Here is a 22,894-nt window from a genome sequence, read left to right on the forward strand (position 1 = left end):
ATTTATGTTGTTTTATCCTATGCTTTATTAAATTGTGTTTATGTTGTTTTATCCTATGCTTTATTAAATTGTATTTATGTTGTTTTAACCATGCTTTATTAAATTGCATTTATGTTGTTTTATCTTATGCTTTATTAAATTGTATTTATGTTGTTTTATCCTATGCTTTATTAAATTGTATTTATGTTGATTTGTCCTATGCTTTATTAAATTGAATTTATGTTGTTTTAACCTATGCCTTATTAAATTGTATGTATGTTGTTTTATCCTATACTTTATTAAATTGTATTTATGTTGTTTTAACCTATGCTTGATTAAATTGTATTTATGTTGTTTTATCCTATGCTTTATTAAATTGTATTTATGTTGTTTTATCCTATGCTTTATTAAATTGTGTTTATGTTGTTTTATCCTATGCTTTATTAAATTGTATTTATGTTGTTTTATCCTATGCTTTATTAAATTGTATTTATTTTGTTTTAACCTATGCTTTATTAAATTGTATTTATGTTGTTTTATCCTATGCTTTATTAAATTGTGTTTATGTTGTTTTATCCTATACTTTATTAAATTGTATTTATGTTGTTTTATCCTATGCTTTATTAAATTGTATTTATGTTGTTTTAACCCATGCTTTATTAAATTGTATTTATGTTGTTTTATTCTATGCTTTATTAAATTGTGTTTATGTTGTTTTAACCTATGCTTTATTAAATTGTATTTATGTTGTTTTATCCTATGCTTTATTAAATTGTATTTATGTTGTTTTATCCTATTCTTTATTAAATTGTGTTTATGTTGTTTTGTCCTATACTTTATTAAATTGTATTTATGTTGTTTTAACCTATGCTTTATTAAATTGTATTTATGTTGTTTTATCCTATGCTTTATTAAATTGTATTTATGTTGTTTTATCCTATGCTTTAATAAATTGTGTTTATGTTGTTTTATCCTATGCTTTATTAAATTGTATTTATGTTGTTTTATCCTATGCTTTATTAAATTGTATTTATGTTGTTTTAACCCATGCTTTATTAAATTGTATTTATGTTGTTTTAACCCATGCTTTATAAAATTGTATTTATGTTGTTTTATCCTTTGCTTTATTAAATTGTGTTTATGTTGTTTTATCCTTTGCTTTATTAAATTGTATTTATGTTGTTTTATCCTATGCTTTATTAAATTGTATTTATGTTGTTTTATCCTATGCTTTATTAAATTGTATTTATGTTGTTTTATCCTATACTTTATTAAATTGTATTTATGTTGTTTTAACCTATGCTTTATTAAATTGTATTTATGTTATTTTATCCTATGCTTTATTAAATTGTATTTATGTTGTTTTATCCTATGCTTTACTAAATTGTATTTATGTTGTTTTATCCTATGCTTTATTAAATTGTATTTATGTTGTTTTAACCTATGCTTTATTAAATTATATGTATGTTGTTTTATCCTATACTTTATTAAATTGTATTTATGTTGTTTTAACCTAAGCTTTATTAAATTGTTTTTATGTTGTTTTATCCTATGCTTTATTAAATTGTATTTATGTTGTTTTATCTTATGCTTTATTAAATTGTATTTATTTTGTTTTAACCTATGCTTTATTAAATTGCATTTATGTTGTTTTATCCTATGCTTTATTAAATTGTATTTATGTTGTTTTATCCTATGCTTTATTAAATTGTGTTTATGTTGTTTTATCCTATGCTTTACTAAATTGTATTTATGTTGTTTTATCCTATGCTTTATTAAATTGTATTTATGTTGTTTTAACCTATGCTTTATTAAATTATATGTATGTTGTTTTATCCTATACTTTATTAAATTGTATTTATGTTGTTTTAACCTAAGCTTTATTAAATTGTTTTTATGTTGTTTTATCCTATGCTTTATTAAATTGTATTTATGTTGTTTTATCTTATGCTTTATTAAATTGTATTTATTTTGTTTTAACCTATGCTTTATTAAATTGCATTTATGTTGTTTTATCCTATGCTTTATTAAATTGTATTTATGTTGTTTTATCCTATGCTTTATTAAATTGTGTTTATGTTGTTTTATCCTATACTTTATTAAATTGTATTTATGTTGTTTTAAACTATGCTTTATTAAATTGTATTTATGTTGTTTTATCCTATGCTTTATTAAATTGTATTTATGTTGTTTTATCCTATGCTTTATTAAATTGTGTTTATCTTGTTTTAACCTATGCTTTATTAAATTGCATTTATGTTGTTTTATCCTATGCTTTATTAAATTGTATTTATGTTGTTTTATCCTATGCTTTATTAAATTGTGTTTATGTTGTTTTATCCTATACTTTATTAAATTGTATTTATGTTGTTTTAAACTATGCTTTATTAAATTGTATTTATGTTGTTTTATCCTATGCTTTATTAAATTGTATTTATGTTGTTTTAACCCATGCTTTATTAAATTGTATTTATGTTGTTTTAATCTATGCTTTATTAAATTGTATTTATGTTGTTTTATCCTATGCTTTATTAAATTGTATTTATGTTGTTTTATCCAATGCTTTATTAAATTGTGCTTATGTTGTTTTATCCTATGGTTTATTAAATTGTATTTATGTTGTTTTATCCTATGCTTTATTAAATTGTATTTATGTTGTTTTATCCTATGCTTTATTAAATTGTATTTATGTTGCTTTAACCTTTGCTTTATTAAATTGTATTTATGTTGTTTTATCCTATGCTTTATTAAATGGTATTTATGTTGTTTTATCCTATGCTTTATTAAATTGTATTTATGTTGTTTTAACCTATGCTTTATTAAACTGTATTTATGTTGTTTTATCCTATGCTTTATTAAATTGTATTTATGTTGTTTTATCCTATGCTTTATTAAATTGTATTTATGTTGTTTTAACCTATGCTTTATTAAATGGTATTTATGTTGTTTTAACCTATGCTTTATTAAATTGTATTTATGTTGTTTTATCCTATGCTTTATTAAATTGTGTTTATGTTGTTTTATCCTATGCTTTATTAAATTGTATTTATGTTGTTTTATCCTATGCTTTATTAAATTGTATTTATGTTGTTTTAACCTATGCTTTATTAAATTGTATTTATGTTGTTTTATCCTATGCTTTATTAAATTGTATTTATGTTGTTTTATCCTATGCTTTATTAAATTGTGTTTGTTGTTTTATCCTATACTTTATTAAATTGTATTTATGTTGTTTTATCCTATGCTTTATTAAATTGTATTTATGTTGTTTTATCCTATTCTTTATTAAATTGTATTTATGTTGTTTTAACCTATGCTTTATTAAATTGTATTTATGTTGTTTTATCCTATACTTTATTAAATTGTATTTATGTTGTTTTAACCTATGCTTTATTAAATTGTATTTATGTTGTTTTATCCTATGCTTTATTAAATTGTATTTATGTTGTTTTATCCTATGCTTTATTAAATTGTATTTATGTTGTTTTATACTATGCTTTATTAAATTGTATTTATGTTGTTTTAACCTATGCTTTATTAAATTGTATTTATGTTGTTTTATCCTATACTTTATTAAATTGTATTTATGTTGTTTTAACCTATGCTTTATTAAATTGTATTTACGTTTTTTTATCCTATGCTTTATTAAATAGTATTTCTGTTGTTTTATCCTATGCTTTATTAAATTTTGTTTATGTTGTTTTATCCTATGCTTTATTAAATTGTATTTATGTTGTTTTATCCTATGCTTTATTAAATTGTATTTATGTTGTTTTAACCTATGCTTTATTAAATTGTATTTATGTTGTTTTATCCTATGCTTTATTAAATTGTATTTATGTTGTTTTAACCTATTCTTTATTAAATTGTGTTTATGTTGTTTTGTCCTATACTTTATTAAATTGTATTTATGTTGTTTTAACCTATGCTTTATTAAGTTGTATTTATGTTGTTTTATCCTATGCTTTATTAAATTGTATTTATGTTGTTTTATCCTATGCTTTATTAAATTTTGTTTATGTTGTTTTATCCTATGCTTTATTAAATTGTATTTATGTTGTTTTATCCTATGCTTTATTAAATTGTATTTATGTTGTTTTAACCTATGCTTTATTAAATTGTATTTATGTTGTTTTATCCTATGCTTTATTAAATTGTATTTATGTTGTTTTATCCTATTCTTTATTAAATTGTGTTTATGTTGTTTTATCCTATACTTTATTAAATTGTATTTATGTTGTTTTAACCTATGCTTTATTAAATTGTATTTACGTTTTTTTATCCTATGCTTTATTAAATTATATTTATGTTGTTTTATCCTATGCTTTATTTAATTTTGTTTATGTTGTTTTATCCTATGCTTTATTAAATTGTATTTATGTTGTTTTATCCTACGCTTTATTAAATTGTATTTATGTTGTTTTAACCTATGCTTTATTAAATTGTATTTATGTTGTTTTATCCTATGCTTTATTAAATTGTATTTATGTTGTTTTATCCTATGCTTTATTAAATTTTGTTTATGTTGTTTTGTCCTATACTTTATTAAATTGTATTTATGTTGTTTTAACCTATGCTTTATTAAATTGTATTTATGTTGTTTTATCCTATGCTTTATTAAATTGTATTTATGTTGTTTTATCCTATGCTTTATTAAATTGTATTTATGTTGTTTTATCCTATTCTTTATTAAATTGTGTTTATGTTGTTTTATCCTATACTTTATTAAATTGTATTTATGTTGTTTTAACCTATGCTTTATTAAATTGTATTTACGTTTTTTTATCCTATGCTTTATTAAATTGTATTTATGTTGTTTTATCCTATGCTTTATTTAATTTTGTTTATGTTGTTTTATCCTATGCTTTATTAAATTGTATTTATGTTGTTTTATCCTACGCTTTATTAAATTGTATTTATGTTGTTTTAACCTATGCTTTATTAAATTGTATTTATGTTGTTTTATCCTATGCTTTATTAAATTGTATTTATGTTGTTTTATCCTATGCTTTATTAAATTGTGTTTATGTTGTTTTGTCCTATACTTTATTAAATTGTATTTATGTTGTTTTAACCTATGCTTTATTAAATTGTATTTATGTTGTTTTATCCTATGCTTTATTAAATTGTGTTTATGTTGTTTTGTCCTATACTTTATTAAATTGTATTTATGTTGTTTTAACCTATGCTTTATTAAATTGTATTTATGTTGTTTTATCCTATACTTTATTAAATTGTATTTATGTTGTTTTAACCTATGCTTTATTAAATTGTATTTATGTTGTTTTATCCTATGCTTTATTAAATTGTATTTATGTTGTTTTATCCTATGCTTTAATAAATTGTGTTTATGTTGTTTTATCCTATGCTTTATTAAATTGTATTTATGTTGTTTTATCCTATGCTTTATTAAATTGTATTTATGTTGTTTTAACCCATGCTTTATTAAATTGTATTTATGTTGTTTTAACCCATGCTTTATAAAATTGTATTTATGTTGTTTTATCATTTGCTTTATTAAATTGTGTTTATGTTGTTTTATCCTTTGCTTTATTAAATTGTATTTATGTTGTTTTATCCTATGCTTTATTAAATTGTATTTATGTTGTTTTATCCTATGCTTTATTAAATTGTATTTATGTTGTTTTATCCTATACTTTATTAAATTGTATTTATGTTGTTTTAACCTATGCTTTATTAAATTGTATTTATGTTGTTTTATCCTATGCTTTATTAAATTGTATTTATGTTGTTTTATCCTATGCTTTACTAAATTGTATTTATGTTGTTTTATCCTATGCTTTATTAAATTGTATTTATGTTGTTTTAACCTATGCTTTATTAAATTGTATGTATGTTGTTTTATCCTATGCTTTATTAAATTGTATTTATGTTGTTTTATGCTATGCTTTATTAAACTGCATTTATGTTGTTTTATCCTATGCTTTATTAAATTGTATTTATGTTGTTTTAAACTATGCTTTATTAAATTGTATTTATGTTGTTTTATCCTATGCTTTATTAAATTGTATTTATGTTGTTTTATCCTATGCTTTATTAAATTGTGTTTATCTTGTTTTATCCTATGCTTTATTAAATTGTATTTATGTTGTTTTAACCCATGCTTTATTAAATTGTATTTATGTTGTTTTAACCCATGCTTTATTAAATTGTATTTATGTTGTTTTATCCTATGCTTTATTAAATTGTGCTTATGTTGTTTTATCCTATGCTTTATTAAATTGTATTTATGTTGTTTTAACCTATGCTTTATTAAATTGTATTTATGTTGTTTTATCCTATGCTTTATTAAATTGTATTTATGTTGTTTTATCCTATGCTTTAATAAATTGTGTTTATGTTGTTTTATCCTATGCTTTATTAAATTGTATTTATGTTGTTTTATCCTATGCTTTATTAAATTGTATTTATGTTGTTTTAACCCATGCTTTATTAAATTGTATTTATGTTGTTTTAACCCATGCTTTATAAAATTGTATTTATGTTGTTTTATCATTTGCTTTATTAAATTGTGTTTATGTTGTTTTATCCTTTGCTTTATTAAATTGTATTTATGTTGTTTTATCCTATGCTTTATTAAATTGTATTTATGTTGTTTTATCCTATGCTTTATTAAATTGTATTTATGTTGTTTTATCCTATACTTTATTAAATTGTATTTATGTTGTTTTAACCTATGCTTTATTAAATTGTATTTATGTTGTTTTATCCTATGCTTTATTAAATTGTATTTATGTTGTTTTATCCTATGCTTTACTAAATTGTATTTATGTTGTTTTATCCTATGCTTTATTAAATTGTATTTATGTTGTTTTAACCTATGCTTTATTAAATTGTATGTATGTTGTTTTATCCTATGCTTTATTAAATTGTATTTATGTTGTTTTATGCTATGCTTTATTAAACTGCATTTATGTTGTTTTATCCTATGCTTTATTAAATTGTATTTATGTTGTTTTAAACTATGCTTTATTAAATTGTATTTATGTTGTTTTATCCTATGCTTTATTAAATTGTATTTATGTTGTTTTATCCTATGCTTTATTAAATTGTGTTTATCTTGTTTTATCCTATGCTTTATTAAATTGTATTTATGTTGTTTTAACCCATGCTTTATTAAATTGTATTTATGTTGTTTTAACCCATGCTTTATTAAATTGTATTTATGTTGTTTTATCCTATGCTTTATTAAATTGTGCTTATGTTGTTTTATCCTATGCTTTATTAAATTGTATTTATGTTGTTTTATCCTATGCTTTATTAAATTGTATTTATGTTGTTTTAACCCATGCTTTATTAAATTGTATTTATGTTGTTTTATCCTATGCTTTATTAAATTGTGTTTATGTTGTTTTATCCTATGCTTTTTTAAATTGTATTTATGTTGTTTTATCCTATGCTTTATTAAATTGTATTTATGGTGTTTTATTCTATGCTTTATTAAACTGCATTTATGTTGTTTTATCCTATGCTTTATTAAATTGTATTTATGTTGTTTTATTCTATGCTTTATTAAATTGTATTTATGTTGTTTTATCCTATTCTTTATTAAATTGTATTTATGTTGTTTTGTCCTATACTTTATTAAATTGTATTTATGTTGTTTTAACCTATGCTTTATTAAATTGTATTTATGTTGTTTTATCCTATGCTTTATTAAATTGTATTTATGTTGTTTTATCCTATGCTTTAATAAATTGTGTTTATGTTGTTTTATCCTATGCTTTATTAAATTGTATTTATGTTGTTTTATCCTATGCTTTATTAAATTGTATTTATGTTGTTTTAACCCATGCTTTATTAAATTGTATTTATGTTGTTTTAACCCATGCTTTATAAAATTGTATTTATGTTGTTTTATCCTTTGCTTTATTAAATTGTGTTTATGTTGTTTTATCCTTTGCTTTATTAAATTGTATTTATGTTGTTTTATCCTATGCTTTATTAAATTGTATTTATGTTGTTTTATCCTATGCTTTATTAAATTGTATTTATGTTGTTTTATCCTATACTTTATTAAATTGTATTTATGTTGTTTTAACCTATGCTTTATTAAATTGTATTTATGTTGTTTTATCCTATGCTTTATTAAATTGTATTTATGTTGTTTTATCCTATGCTTTACTAAATTGTATTTATGTTGTTTTATCCTATGCTTTATTAAATTGTATTTATGTTGTTTTAACCTATGCTTTATTAAATTATATGTATGTTGTTTTATCCTATACTTTATTAAATTGTATTTATGTTGTTTTAACCTATGCTTTATTAAATTGTTTTTATGTTGTTTTATCCTATGCTTTATTAAATTGTATTTATGTTGTTTTATCTTATGCTTTATTAAATTGTATTTATTTTGTTTTAACCTATGCTTTATTAAATTGCATTTATGTTGTTTTATCCTATGCTTTATTAAATTGTATTTATGTTGTTTTATCCTATGCTTTATTAAATTGTGTTTATGTTGTTTTATCCTATACTTTATTAAATTGTATTTATGTTGTTTTAAACTATGCTTTATTAAATTGTATTTATGTTGTTTTATCCTATGCTTTATTAAATTGTATTTATGTTGTTTTATCCTATGCTTTATTAAATTGTGTTTATCTTGTTTTAACCTATGCTTTATTAAATTGCATTTATGTTGTTTTATCCTATGCTTTATTAAATTGTATTTATGTTGTTTTATCCTATGCTTTATTAAATTGTGTTTATGTTGTTTTATCCTATACTTTATTAAATTGTATTTATGTTGTTTTAAACTATGCTTTATTAAATTGTATTTATGTTGTTTTATCCTATGCTTTATTAAATTGTATTTATGTTGTTTTAACCCATGCTTTATTAAATTGTATTTATGTTGTTTTATCCTATGCTTTATTAAATTTTGTTTATGTTGTTTTATCCTATGCTTTATTAAATTGTATTTATGTTGTTTTATCCTATGCTTTATTAAATTGTATTTATGTTGTTTTAACCTATGCTTTATTAAATTGTATTTATGTTGTTTTATCCTATGCTTTATTAAATTGTATTTATGTTGTTTTATCCTATTCTTTATTAAATTGTGTTTATGTTGTTTTATCCTATACTTTATTAAATTGTATTTATGTTGTTTTAACCTATGCTTTATTAAATTGTATTTACGTTTTTTTATCCTATGCTTTATTAAATTGTATTTATGTTGTTTTATCCTATGCTTTATTTAATTTTGTTTATGTTGTTTTATCCTATGCTTTATTAAATTGTATTTATGTTGTTTTATCCTACGCTTTATTAAATTGTATTTATGTTGTTTTAACCTATGCTTTATTAAATTGTATTTATGTTGTTTTATCCTATGCTTTATTAAATTGTATTTATGTTGTTTTATCCTATGCTTTATTAAATTGTGTTTATGTTGTTTTGTCCTATACTTTATTAAATTGTATTTATGTTGTTTTAACCTATGCTTTATTAAATTGTATTTATGTTGTTTTATCCTATGCTTTATTAAATTGTGTTTATGTTGTTTTGTCCTATACTTTATTAAATTGTATTTATGTTGTTTTAACCTATGCTTTATTAAATTGTATTTATGTTGTTTTATCCTATACTTTATTAAATTGTATTTATGTTGTTTTAACCTATGCTTTATTAAATTGTATTTATGTTGTTTTATCCTATGCTTTATTAAATTGTATTTATGTTGTTTTATCCTATGCTTTAATAAATTGTGTTTATGTTGTTTTATCCTATGCTTTATTAAATTGTATTTATGTTGTTTTATCCTATGCTTTATTAAATTGTATTTATGTTGTTTTAACCCATGCTTTATTAAATTGTATTTATGTTGTTTTAACCCATGCTTTATAAAATTGTATTTATGTTGTTTTATCATTTGCTTTATTAAATTGTGTTTATGTTGTTTTATCCTTTGCTTTATTAAATTGTATTTATGTTGTTTTATCCTATGCTTTATTAAATTGTATTTATGTTGTTTTATCCTATGCTTTATTAAATTGTATTTATGTTGTTTTATCCTATACTTTATTAAATTGTATTTATGTTGTTTTAACCTATGCTTTATTAAATTGTATTTATGTTGTTTTATCCTATGCTTTATTAAATTGTATTTATGTTGTTTTATCCTATGCTTTATTAAATTGTGTTTATCTTGTTTTATCCTATGCTTTATTAAATTGTATTTATGTTGTTTTAACCCATGCTTTATTAAATTGTATTTATGTTGTTTTAACCCATGCTTTATTAAATTGTATTTATGTTGTTTTATCCTATGCTTTATTAAATTGTGCTTATGTTGTTTTATCCTATGCTTTATTAAATTGTATTTATGTTGTTTTATCCTATGCTTTATTAAATTGTATTTATGTTGTTTTAACCCATGCTTTATTAAATTGTATTTATGTTGTTTTATCCTATGCTTTATTAAATTGTGTTTATGTTGTTTTATCCTATGCTTTTTTAAATTGTATTTATGTTGTTTTATCCTATGCTTTATTAAATTGTATTTATGGTGTTTTATTCTATGCTTTATTAAACTGCATTTATGTTGTTTTATCCTATGCTTTATTAAATTGTATTTATGTTGTTTTATTCTATGCTTTATTAAATTGTATTTATGTTGTTTTATCCTATGCTTTATTAAATTGTATTTATGTTGTTTTGTCCTTTGCTTTATTAAATTGTATTTATGTTTTTTATTGTATGCTTTATTAAACTGCATTTATGTTGTTTTATCCTATGCTTTATTAAATTGTATTTATGTTGTTTTATCCTATGCTTTATTAAATTGTGTTTATGTTGTTTTATCCTATGCTTTATTAAATTGTATTTATGTTGATTTATTGTATGCTTTATTAAACTGCATTTATGTTGTTTTATCCTATGCTTTGTTAAATTGTATTTATGTTGTTTTATCCTATGTTTTATTAAATTCTATTTCTGTTGTTTTATACTATGCTTTATTAAATTGTATTTATGTTGTTTTATCCTATGCTTTATTAAATTGTGTTTATGTTGTTTTATCCTATGCTTTATTAAATTGTATTTATGTTGTTTTAACCATGCTTTATTAAATTGCATTTATGTTGTTTTATCTTATGCTTTATTAAATTGTATTTATGTTGTTTTATCCTATGCTTTATTAAATTGTATTTATGTTGATTTGTCCTATGCTTTATTAAATTGTATTTATGTTGTTTTAACCTATGCCTTATTAAATTGTATGTATGTTGTTTTATCCTATACTTTATTAAATTGTATTTATGTTGTTTTAACCTATGCTTGATTAAATTGTATTTCTGTTGTTTTAACCCATGCTTTATAAAATTGTATTTATGTTGTTTTATCCTTTGCTTTATTAAATTGTGTTTATGTTGTTTTATCCTTTGCTTTATTAAATTGTATTTATGTTGTTTTATCCTATGCTTTATTAAATTGTATTTATGTTGTTTTATCCTATGCTTTATTAAATTGTATTTATGTTGTTTTATCCTATACTTTATTAAATTGTATTTATGTTGTTTTAACCTATGCTTTATTAAATTGTATTTATGTTGTTTTATCCTATGCTTTATTAAATTGTATTTATTTTGTTTTAACCTATGCTTTATTAAATTGTATTTATGTTGTTTTATCCTATGCTTTATTAAATTGTGTTTATGTTGTTTTATCCTATACTTTATTAAATTGTATTTATGTTGTTTTATCCTATGCTTTATTAAATTGTATTTATGTTGTTTTAACCCATGCTTTATTAAATTGTATTTATGTTGTTTTATTCTATGCTTTATTAAATTGTATTTATGTTGTTTTAACCTATGCTTTATTAAATTGTATTTATGTTGTTTTATCCTATGCTTTATTAAATTGTATTTATGTTGTTTTATCCTATTCTTTATTAAATTGTGTTTATGTTGTTTTGTCCTATACTTTATTAAATTGTATTTATGTTGTTTTAACCTATGCTTTATTAAATTGTATTTATGTTGTTTTATCCTATGCTTTATTAAATTGTATTTATGTTGTTTTATCCTATGCTTTAATAAATTGTGTTTATGTTGTTTTATCCTATGCTTTATTAAATTGTATTTATGTTGTTTTATCCTATGCTTTATTAAATTGTATTTATGTTGTTTTAACCCATGCTTTATTAAATTGTATTTATGTTGTTTTAACCCATGCTTTATAAAATTGTATTTATGTTGTTTTATCCTTTGCTTTATTAAATTGTGTTTATGTTGTTTTATCCTTTGCTTTATTAAATTGTATTTATGTTGTTTTATCCTATGCTTTATTAAATTGTATTTATGTTGTTTTATCCTATGCTTTATTAAATTGTATTTATGTTGTTTTATCCTATACTTTATTAAATTGTATTTATGTTGTTTTAACCTATGCTTTATTAAATTGTATTTATGTTGTTTTATCCTATGCTTTATTAAATTGTATTTATGTTGTTTTATCCTATGCTTTACTAAATTGTATTTATGTTGTTTTATCCTATGCTTTATTAAATTGTATTTATGTTGTTTTAACCTATGCTTTATTAAATTATATGTATGTTGTTTTATCCTATACTTTATTAAATTGTATTTATGTTGTTTTAACCTATGCTTTATTAAATTGTTTTTATGTTGTTTTATCCTATGCTTTATTAAATTGTATTTATGTTGTTTTATCTTATGCTTTATTAAATTGTATTTATTTTGTTTTAACCTATGCTTTATTAAATTGCATTTATGTTGTTTTATCCTATGCTTTATTAAATTGTATTTATGTTGTTTTATCCTATGCTTTATTAAATTGTGTTTATGTTGTTTTATCCTATACTTTATTAAATTGTATTTATGTTGTTTTAAACTATGCTTTATTAAATTGTATTTATGTTGTTTTATCCTATGCTTTATTAAATTGTATTTATGTTGTTTTATCCTATGCTTTATTAAATTGTGTTTATCTTGTTTTAACCTATGCTTTATTAAATTGCATTTATGTTGTTTTATCCTATGCTTTATTAAATTGTATTTATGTTGTTTTATCCTATGCTTTATTAAATTGTGTTTATGTTGTTTTATCCTATACTTTATTAAATTGTATTTATGTTGTTTTAAACTATGCTTTATTAAATTGTATTTATGTTGTTTTATCCTATGCTTTATTAAATTGTATTTATGTTGTTTTAACCCATGCTTTATTAAATTGTATTTATGTTGTTTTAATCTATGCTTTATTAAATTGTATTTATGTTGTTTTATCCTATGCTTTATTAAATTGTATTTATGTTGTTTTATCCAATGCTTTATTAAATTGTGCTTATGTTGTTTTATCCTATGGTTTATTAAATTGTATTTATGTTGTTTTATCCTATGCTTTATTAAATTGTATTTATGTTGTTTTATCCTATGCTTTATTAAATTGTATTTATGTTGCTTTAACCTTTGCTTTATTAAATTGTATTTATGTTGTTTTATCCTATGCTTTATTAAATGGTATTTATGTTGTTTTATCCTATGCTTTATTAAATTGTATTTATGTTGTTTTAACCTATGCTTTATTAAACTGTATTTATGTTGTTTTATCCTATGCTTTATTAAATTGTATTTATGTTGTTTTATCCTATTCTTTATTAAATTGTATTTATGTTGTTTTAACCTATGCTTTATTAAATGGTATTTATGTTGTTTTAACCTATGCTTTATTAAATTGTATTTATGTTGTTTTATCCTATGCTTTATTAAATTGTGTTTATGTTGTTTTATCCTATGCTTTATTAAATTGTATTTATGTTGTTTTATCCTATGCTTTATTAAATTGTATTTATGTTGTTTTAACCTATGCTTTATTAAATTGTATTTATGTTGTTTTATCGTATGCTTTATTAAATTGTATTTATGTTGTTTTATCCTATGCTTTATTAAATTGTGTTTGTTGTTTTATCCTATACTTTATTAAATTGTATTTATGTTGTTTTATCCTATGCTTTATTAAATTGTATTTATGTTGTTTTATCCTACGCTTTATTAAATTGTATTTATGTTGTTTTAACCTATGCTTTATTAAATTGTATTTACGTTTTTTTATCCTATGCTTTATTAAATTGTATTTATGTTGTTTTATCCTATGCTTTATTTAATTTTGTTTATGTTGTTTTATCCTATGCTTTATTAAATTGTATTTATGTTGTTTTATCCTACGCTTTATTAAATTGTATTTATGTTGTTTTAACCTATGCTTTATTAAATTGTATTTATGTTGTTTTATCCTATGCTTTATTAAATTGTATTTATGTTGTTTTATCCTATGCTTTATTAAATTGTGTTTATGTTGTTTTGTCCTATACTTTATTAAATTGTATTTATGTTGTTTTAACCTATGCTTTATTAAATTGTATTTATGTTGTTTTATCCTATGCTTTATTAAATTGTGTTTATGTTGTTTTGTCCTATACTTTATTAAATTGTATTTATGTTGTTTTAACCTATGCTTTATTAAATTGTATTTATGTTGTTTTATCCTATACTTTATTAAATTGTATTTATGTTGTTTTAACCTATGCTTTATTAAATTGTATTTATGTTGTTTTATCCTATGCTTTATTAAATTGTATTTATGTTGTTTTATCCTATGCTTTAATAAATTGTGTTTATGTTGTTTTATCCTATGCTTTATTAAATTGTATTTATGTTGTTTTATCCTATGCTTTATTAAATTGTATTTATGTTGTTTTAACCCATGCTTTATTAAATTGTATTTATGTTGTTTTAACCCATGCTTTATAAAATTGTATTTATGTTGTTTTATCATTTGCTTTATTAAATTGTGTTTATGTTGTTTTATCCTTTGCTTTATTAAATTGTATTTATGTTGTTTTATCCTATGCTTTATTAAATTGTATTTATGTTGTTTTATCCTATGCTTTATTAAATTGTATTTATGTTGTTTTATCCTATACTTTATTAAATTGTATTTATGTTGTTTTAACCTATGCTTTATTAAATTGTATTTATGTTGTTTTATCCTATGCTTTATTAAATTGTATTTATGTTGTTTTATCCTATGCTTTATTAAATTGTGTTTATCTTGTTTTATCCTATGCTTTATTAAATTGTATTTATGTTGTTTTAACCCATGCTTTATTAAATTGTATTTATGTTGTTTTAACCCATGCTTTATTAAATTGTATTTATGTTGTTTTATCCTATGCTTTATTAAATTGTGCTTATGTTGTTTTATCCTATGCTTTATTAAATTGTATTTATGTTGTTTTATCCTATGCTTTATTAAATTGTATTTATGTTGTTTTAACCCATGCTTTATTAAATTGTATTTATGTTGTTTTATCCTATGCTTTATTAAATTGTGTTTATGTTGTTTTATCCTATGCTTTTTTAAATTGTATTTATGTTGTTTTATCCTATGCTTTATTAAATTGTATTTATGGTGTTTTATTCTATGCTTTATTAAACTGCATTTATGTTGTTTTATCCTATGCTTTATTAAATTGTATTTATGTTGTTTTATTCTATGCTTTATTAAATTGTATTTATGTTGTTTTATCCTATGCTTTATTAAATTGTATTTATGTTGTTTTGTCCTTTGCTTTATTAAATTGTATTTATGTTTTTTATTGTATGCTTTATTAAACTGCATTTATGTTGTTTTATCCTATGCTTTATTAAATTGTATTTATGTTGTTTTATCCTATGCTTTATTAAATTGTGTTTATGTTGTTTTATCCTATGCTTTATTAAATTGTATTTATGTTGATTTATTGTATGCTTTATTAAACTGCATTTATGTTGTTTTATCCTATGCTTTGTTAAATTGTATTTATGTTGTTTTATCCTATGTTTTATTAAATTCTATTTCTGTTGTTTTATACTATGCTTTATTAAATTGTATTTATGTTGTTTTATCCTATGCTTTATTAAATTGTGTTTATGTTGTTTTATCCTATGCTTTATTAAATTGTATTTATGTTGTTTTAACCATGCTTTATTAAATTGCATTTATGTTGTTTTATCTTATGCTTTATTAAATTGTATTTATGTTGTTTTATCCTATGCTTTATTAAATTGTATTTATGTTGATTTGTCCTATGCTTTATTAAATTGTATTTATGTTGTTTTAACCTATGCCTTATTAAATTGTATGTATGTTGTTTTATCCTATACTTTATTAAATTGTATTTATGTTGTTTTAACCTATGCTTGATTAAATTGTATTTATGTTGTTTTAACCCATGCTTTATAAAATTGTATTTATGTTGTTTTATCCTTTGCTTTATTAAATTGTGTTTATGTTGTTTTATCCTTTGCTTTATTAAATTGTATTTATGTTGTTTTATCCTATGCTTTATTAAATTGTATTTATGTTGTTTTATCCTATGCTTTATTAAATTGTATTTATGTTGTTTTATCCTATACTTTATTAAATTGTATTTATGTTGTTTTAACCTATGCTTTATTAAATTGTATTTATGTTGTTTTATCCTATGCTTTATTAAATTGTATTTATTTTGTTTTAACCTATGCTTTATTAAATTGTATTTATGTTGTTTTATCCTATGCTTTATTAAATTGTGTTTATGTTGTTTTATCCTATACTTTATTAAATTGTATTTATGTTGTTTTATCCTATGCTTTATTAAATTGTATTTATGTTGTTTTAACCCATGCTTTATTAAATTGTATTTATGTTGTTTTATTCTATGCTTTATTAAATTGTATTTATGTTGTTTTAACCTATGCTTTATTAAATTGTATTTATGTTGTTTTATCCTATGCTTTATTAAATTGTATTTATGTTGTTTTATCCTATTCTTTATTAAATTGTGTTTATGTTGTTTTGTCCTATACTTTATTAAATTGTATTTATGTTGTTTTAACCTATGCTTTATTAAATTGTATTTATGTTGTTTTATCCTATGCTTTATTAAATTGTATTTATGTTGTTTTATCCTATGCTTTAATAAATTGTGTTTATGTTGTTTTATCCTATGCTTTATTAAATTGTATTTATGTTGTTTTATCCTATGCTTTATTAAATTGTATTTATGTTGTTTTAACCCATGCTTTATTAAATTGTATTTATGTTGTTTTAACCCATGCTTTATAAAATTGTATTTATGTTGTTTTATCCTTTGCTTTATTAAATTGTGTTTATGTTGTTTTATCCTTTGCTTTATTAAATTGTATTTATGTTGTTTTATCCTATGCTTTATTAAATTGTATTTATGTTGTTTTATCCTATGCTTTATTAAATTGTATTTATGTTGTTTTATCCTATACTTTATTAAATTGTATTTATGTTGTTTTAACCTATGCTTTATTAAATTGTATTTATGTTGTTTTATCCTATGCTTTATTAAATTGTATTTATGTTGTTTTATCCTATGCTTTACTAAATTGTATTTATGTTGTTTTATCCTATGCTTTATTAAATTGTATTTATGTTGTTTTAACCTATGCTTTATTAAATTATATGTATGTTGTTTTATCCTATACTTTATTAAATTGTATTTATGTTGTTTTAACCTATGCTTTATTAAATTGTTTTTATGTTGTTTTATCCTATGCTTTATTAAATTGTATTTATGTTGTTTTATCTTATGCTTTATTAAATTGTATTTATTTTGTTTTAACCTATGCTTTATTAAATTGCATTTATGTTGTTTTATCCTATGCTTTATTAAATTGTATTTATGTTGTTTTATCCTATGCTTTATTAAATTGTGTTTATGTTGTTTTATCCTATACTTTATTAAATTGTATTTATGTTGTTTTAAACTATGCTTTATTAAATTGTATTTATGTTGTTTTATCCTATGCTTTATTAAATTGTATTTATGTTGTTTTATCCTATGCTTTATTAAATTGTGTTTATCTTGTTTTAACCTATGCTTTATTAAATTGCATTTATGTTGTTTTATCCTATGCTTTATTAAATTGTATTTATGTTGTTTTATCCTATGCTTTATTAAATTGTGTTTATGTTGTTTTATCCTATACTTTATTAAATTGTATTTATGTTGTTTTAAACTATTCTTTATTAAATTGTATTTATGTTGTTTTATCCTATGCTTTATTAAATTGTATTTATGTTGTTTTAACCCATGCTTTATTAAATTGTATTTATGTTGTTTTAATCTATGCTTTATTAAATTGTATTTATGTTGTTTTATCCTATGCTTTATTAAATTGTATTTATGTTGTTTTATCCAATGCTTTATTAAATTGTGCTTATGTTGTTTTATCCTATGGTTTATTAAATTGTATTTATGTTGTTTTATCCTATGCTTTATTAAATTGTATTTATGTTGTTTTATCCTATGCTTTATTAAATTGTATTTATGTTGCTTTAACCTTTGCTTTATTAAATTGTATTTATGTTGTTTTATCCTATGCTTTATTAAATGGTATTTATGTTGTTTTATCCTATGCTTTATTAAATTGTATTTATGTTGTTTTAACCTATGCTTTATTAAACTGTATTTATGTTGTTTTATCCTATGCTTTATTAAATTGTATTTATGTTGTTTTATCCTATTCTTTATTAAATTGTATTTATGTTGTTTTAACCTATGCTTTATTAAATGGTATTTATGTTGTTTTAACCTATGCTTTATTAAATTGTATTTATGTTGTTTTATCCTATGCTTTATTAAATTGTGTTTATGTTGTTTTATCCTATGCTTTATTAAATTGTATTTATGTTGTTTTATCCTATGCTTTATTAAATTGTATTTATGTTGTTTTAACCTATGCTTTATTAAATTGTATTTATGTTGTTTTATCGTATGCTTTATTAAATTGTATTTATGTTGTTTTATCCTATGCTTTATTAAATTGTGTTTGTTGTTTTATCCTATACTTTATTAAATTGTATTTATGTTGTTTTATCCTATGCTTTATTAAATTGTATTTATGTTGTTTTATCCTATTCTTTATTAAATTGTATTTATGTTGTTTTAACCTATGCTTTATTAAATTGTATTTATGTTGTTTTATCCTATACTTTATTAAATTGTATTTATGTTGTTTTAACCTATGCTTTATTAAATTGTATTTATGTTGTTTTATCCTATGCTTTATTAAATTGTATTTATGTTGTTTTATCCTATGCTTTATTAAATTGTATTTATGTTGTTTTATACTATGCTTTATTAAATTGTATTTATGTTGTTTTAACCTATGCTTTATTAAATTGTATTTATGTTGTTTTATCCTATACTTTATTAAATTGTATTTATGTTGTTTTAACCTATGCTTTATTAAATTGTATTTACGTTTTTTTATCCTATGCTTTATTAAATTGTATTTCTGTTGTTTTATCCTATGCTTTATTAAATTTGGTTTATGTTGTTTTATCCTATGCTTTATTAAATTGTATTTATGTTGTTTTATCCTATGCTTTATTAAATTGTATTTATGTTGTTTTAACCTATGCTTTATTAAATTGTATTTATGTTGTTTTATCCTATGCTTTATTAAATTGTATTTATGTTGTTTTATCCTATTCTTTATTAAATTGTGTTTATGTTGTTTTATCCTATACTTTATTAAATTGTATTTATGTTGTTTTAACCTATGCTTTATTAAATTGTATTTACATTTTTTTATCCTATGCTTTATTAAATTGTATTTATGTTGTTTTATCCTATGCTTTATTTAATTTTGTTTATGTTGTTTTATCCTATGCTTTATTAAATTGTATTTATGTTGTTTTATCCTACGCTTTATTAAATTGTATTTATGTTGTTTTAACCTATGCTTTATTAAATTGTATTTATGTTGTTTTATCCTATGCTTTATTAAATTGTATTTATGTTGTTTTATCCTATGCTTTATTAAATTGTGTTTATGTTGTTTTGTCCTATACTTTATTAAATTGTATTTATGTTGTTTTAACCTATGCTTTATTAAATTGTATTTATGTTGTTTTATCCTATGCTTTATTAAATTGTATTTATGTTGTTTTATCCTATGCTTTAATAAATTGTGTTTATGTTGTTTTATCCTATGCGTTATTAAATTGTATTTATGTTGTTTTATCCTATGCTTTATTAAATTGTATTTATGTTGTTTTAACCCATGCTTTATTAAATTGTATTTATGTTGTTTTAACCCATGCTTTATAAAATTGTATTTATGTTGTTTTATCATTTGCTTTATTAAATTGTGTTTATGTTGTTTTATCCTTTGCTTTATTAAATTGTATTTATGTTGTTTTATCCTATGCTTTATTAAATTGTATTTATGTTGTTTTATCCTATGCTTTATTAAATTGTATTTATGTTGTTTTATCCTATACTTTATTAAATTGTATTTATGTTGTTTTAACCTATGCTTTATTAAATTGTATTTATGTTGTTTTATCCTATGCTTTATTAAATTGTATTTATGTTGTTTTATCCTATGCTTTACTAAATTTTATTTATGTTGTTTTATCCTATGCTTTATTAAATTGTATTTATGTTGTTTTAACCTATGCTTTATTAAATTGTATGTATGTTGTTTTATCCTATACTTTATTAAATTGTATTTATGTTGTTTTAACCTATGCTTTATTAAATTGTTTTTATGTTGTTTTATCCTATGCTTTATTAAATTGTATTTATGTTGTTTTATCCTATGCTTTATTAAATTGTATTTATTTTGTTTTAACCTATGCTTTATTAAATTGCATTTATGTTGTTTTATCCTATGCTTTATTAAATTGTATTTATGTTGTTTTATCCTATGCTTTATTAAATTGTGTTTATGTTGTTTTATCCTATACTTTATTAAATTGTATTTATGTTGTTTTAAACTATGCTTTATTAAATTGTATTTATGTTGTTTTATCCTATGCTTTATTAGATTGTATTTATGTTGTTTTATCCTATGCTTTATTAAATTGTGTTTATCTTGTTTTAACCTATGCTTTATTAAATTGCATTTATGTTGTTTTATCCTATGCTTTATTAAATTGTATTTATGTTGTTTTATCCTATGCTTTATTAAATTGTGTTTATGTTGTTTTATCCTATACTTTATTAAATTGTATTTATGTTGTTTTAAACTATGCTTTATTAAATTGTATTTATGTTGTTTTATCCTATGCTTTATTAAATTGTATTTATGTTGTTTTAACCCATGCTTTATTAAATTGTATTTATGTTGTTTTAATCTATGCTTTATTAAATTGTATTTATGTTGTTTTATCCTATGCTTTATTAAATTGTATTTATGTTGTTTTATCCAATGCTTTATTAAATTGTGCTTATGTTGTTTTATCCTATGGTTTATTAAATTGTATTTATGTTGTTTTATCCTATGCTTTATTAAATTGTATTTATGTTGTTTTATCCTATGCTTTATTAAATTGTATTTATGTTGCTTTAACCTATGCTTTATTAAATTGTATTTATGTTGTTTTATCCTATGCTTTATTAAATGGTATTTATGTTGTTTTATCCTATGCTTTATTAAATTGTATTTATGTTGTTTTAACCTATGCTTTATTAAACTGTATTTATGTTGTTTTATCCTATGCTTTATTAAATTGTATTTATGTTGTTTTATCCTATGCTTTATTAAATTGTATTTATGTTGTTTTAACCTATGCTTTATTAAATGGTATTTATGTTGTTTTAACCTATGCTTTATTAAATTGTATTTATGTTGTTTTATCCTATGCTTTATTAAATTGTGTTTATGTTATTTTATCCTATGCTTTATTAAATTGTATTTATGTTGTTTTATCCTATGCTTTATTAAATTGTATTTATGTTGTTTTAACCTATGCTTTATTAAATTGTATTTATGTTGTTTTATCCTATGCTTTATTAAATTATATTTATGTTGTTTTATCCTATGCTTTATTAAATTGTGTTTGTTGTTTTATCCTATACTTTATTAAATTGTATTTATGTTGTTTTATCCTATGCTTTATTAAATTGTATTTATGTTGTTTTATCCTATTCTTTATTAAATTGTATTTATGTTGTTTTAACCTATGCTTTATTAAATTGTATTTATGTTGTTTTATCCTATACTTTATTAAATTGTATTTATGTTGTTTTAACCTATGCTTTATTAAATTGTATTTATGTTGTTTTATCCTATGCTTTATTAAATTGTATTTATGTTGTTTTATCCTATGCTTTATTAAATTGTATTTATGTTGTTTTATACTATGCTTTATTAAATTGTATTTATGTTGTTTTAACCTATGCTATATTAAATTGTATTTATGTTGTTTTATCCTATACTTTATTAAATTGTATTTATGTTGTTTTAACCTATGCTTTATTAAATTGTATTTACGTTTTTTTATCCTATGCTTTATTAAATTGTATTTCTGTTGTTTTATCCTATGCTTTATTAAATTTTGTTTATGTTGTTTTATCCTATGCTTTATTAAATTGTATTTATGTTGTTTTATCCTATGCTTTATTAAATTGTATTTATGTTGTTTTAACCTATGCTTTATTAAATTGTATTTATGTTGTTTTATCCTATGCTTTATTAAATTGTATTTATGTTGTTTTATCCTATTCTTTATTAAATTGTGTTTATGTTGTTTTGTCCTATACTTTATTAAATTGTATTTATGTTGTTTTAACCTATGCTTTATTAAATTGTATTTATGTTGTTTTATCCTATGCTTTATTAAATTGTATTTATGTTGTTTTATCCTATGCTTTATTAAATTTTGTTTATGTTGTTTTATCCTATGCTTTATTAAATTGTATTTATGTTGTTTTATCCTATGCTTTATTAAATTGTATTTATGTTGTTTTAACCTATGCTTTATTAAATTGTATTTATGTTGTTTTATCCTATGCTTTATTAAATTGTATTTATGTTGTTTTATCCTATTCTTTATTAAATTGTGTTTATGTTGT

The sequence above is a fragment of the Phyllobates terribilis genome, unplaced genomic scaffold (assembly GCF_046119375.1).
Source record: "Phyllobates terribilis strain yellow unplaced genomic scaffold, ASM4611937v1 Scaffold_15__1_contigs__length_34870131, whole genome shotgun sequence".
NCBI lineage: Eukaryota > Metazoa > Chordata > Amphibia > Anura > Dendrobatidae > Phyllobates > Phyllobates terribilis.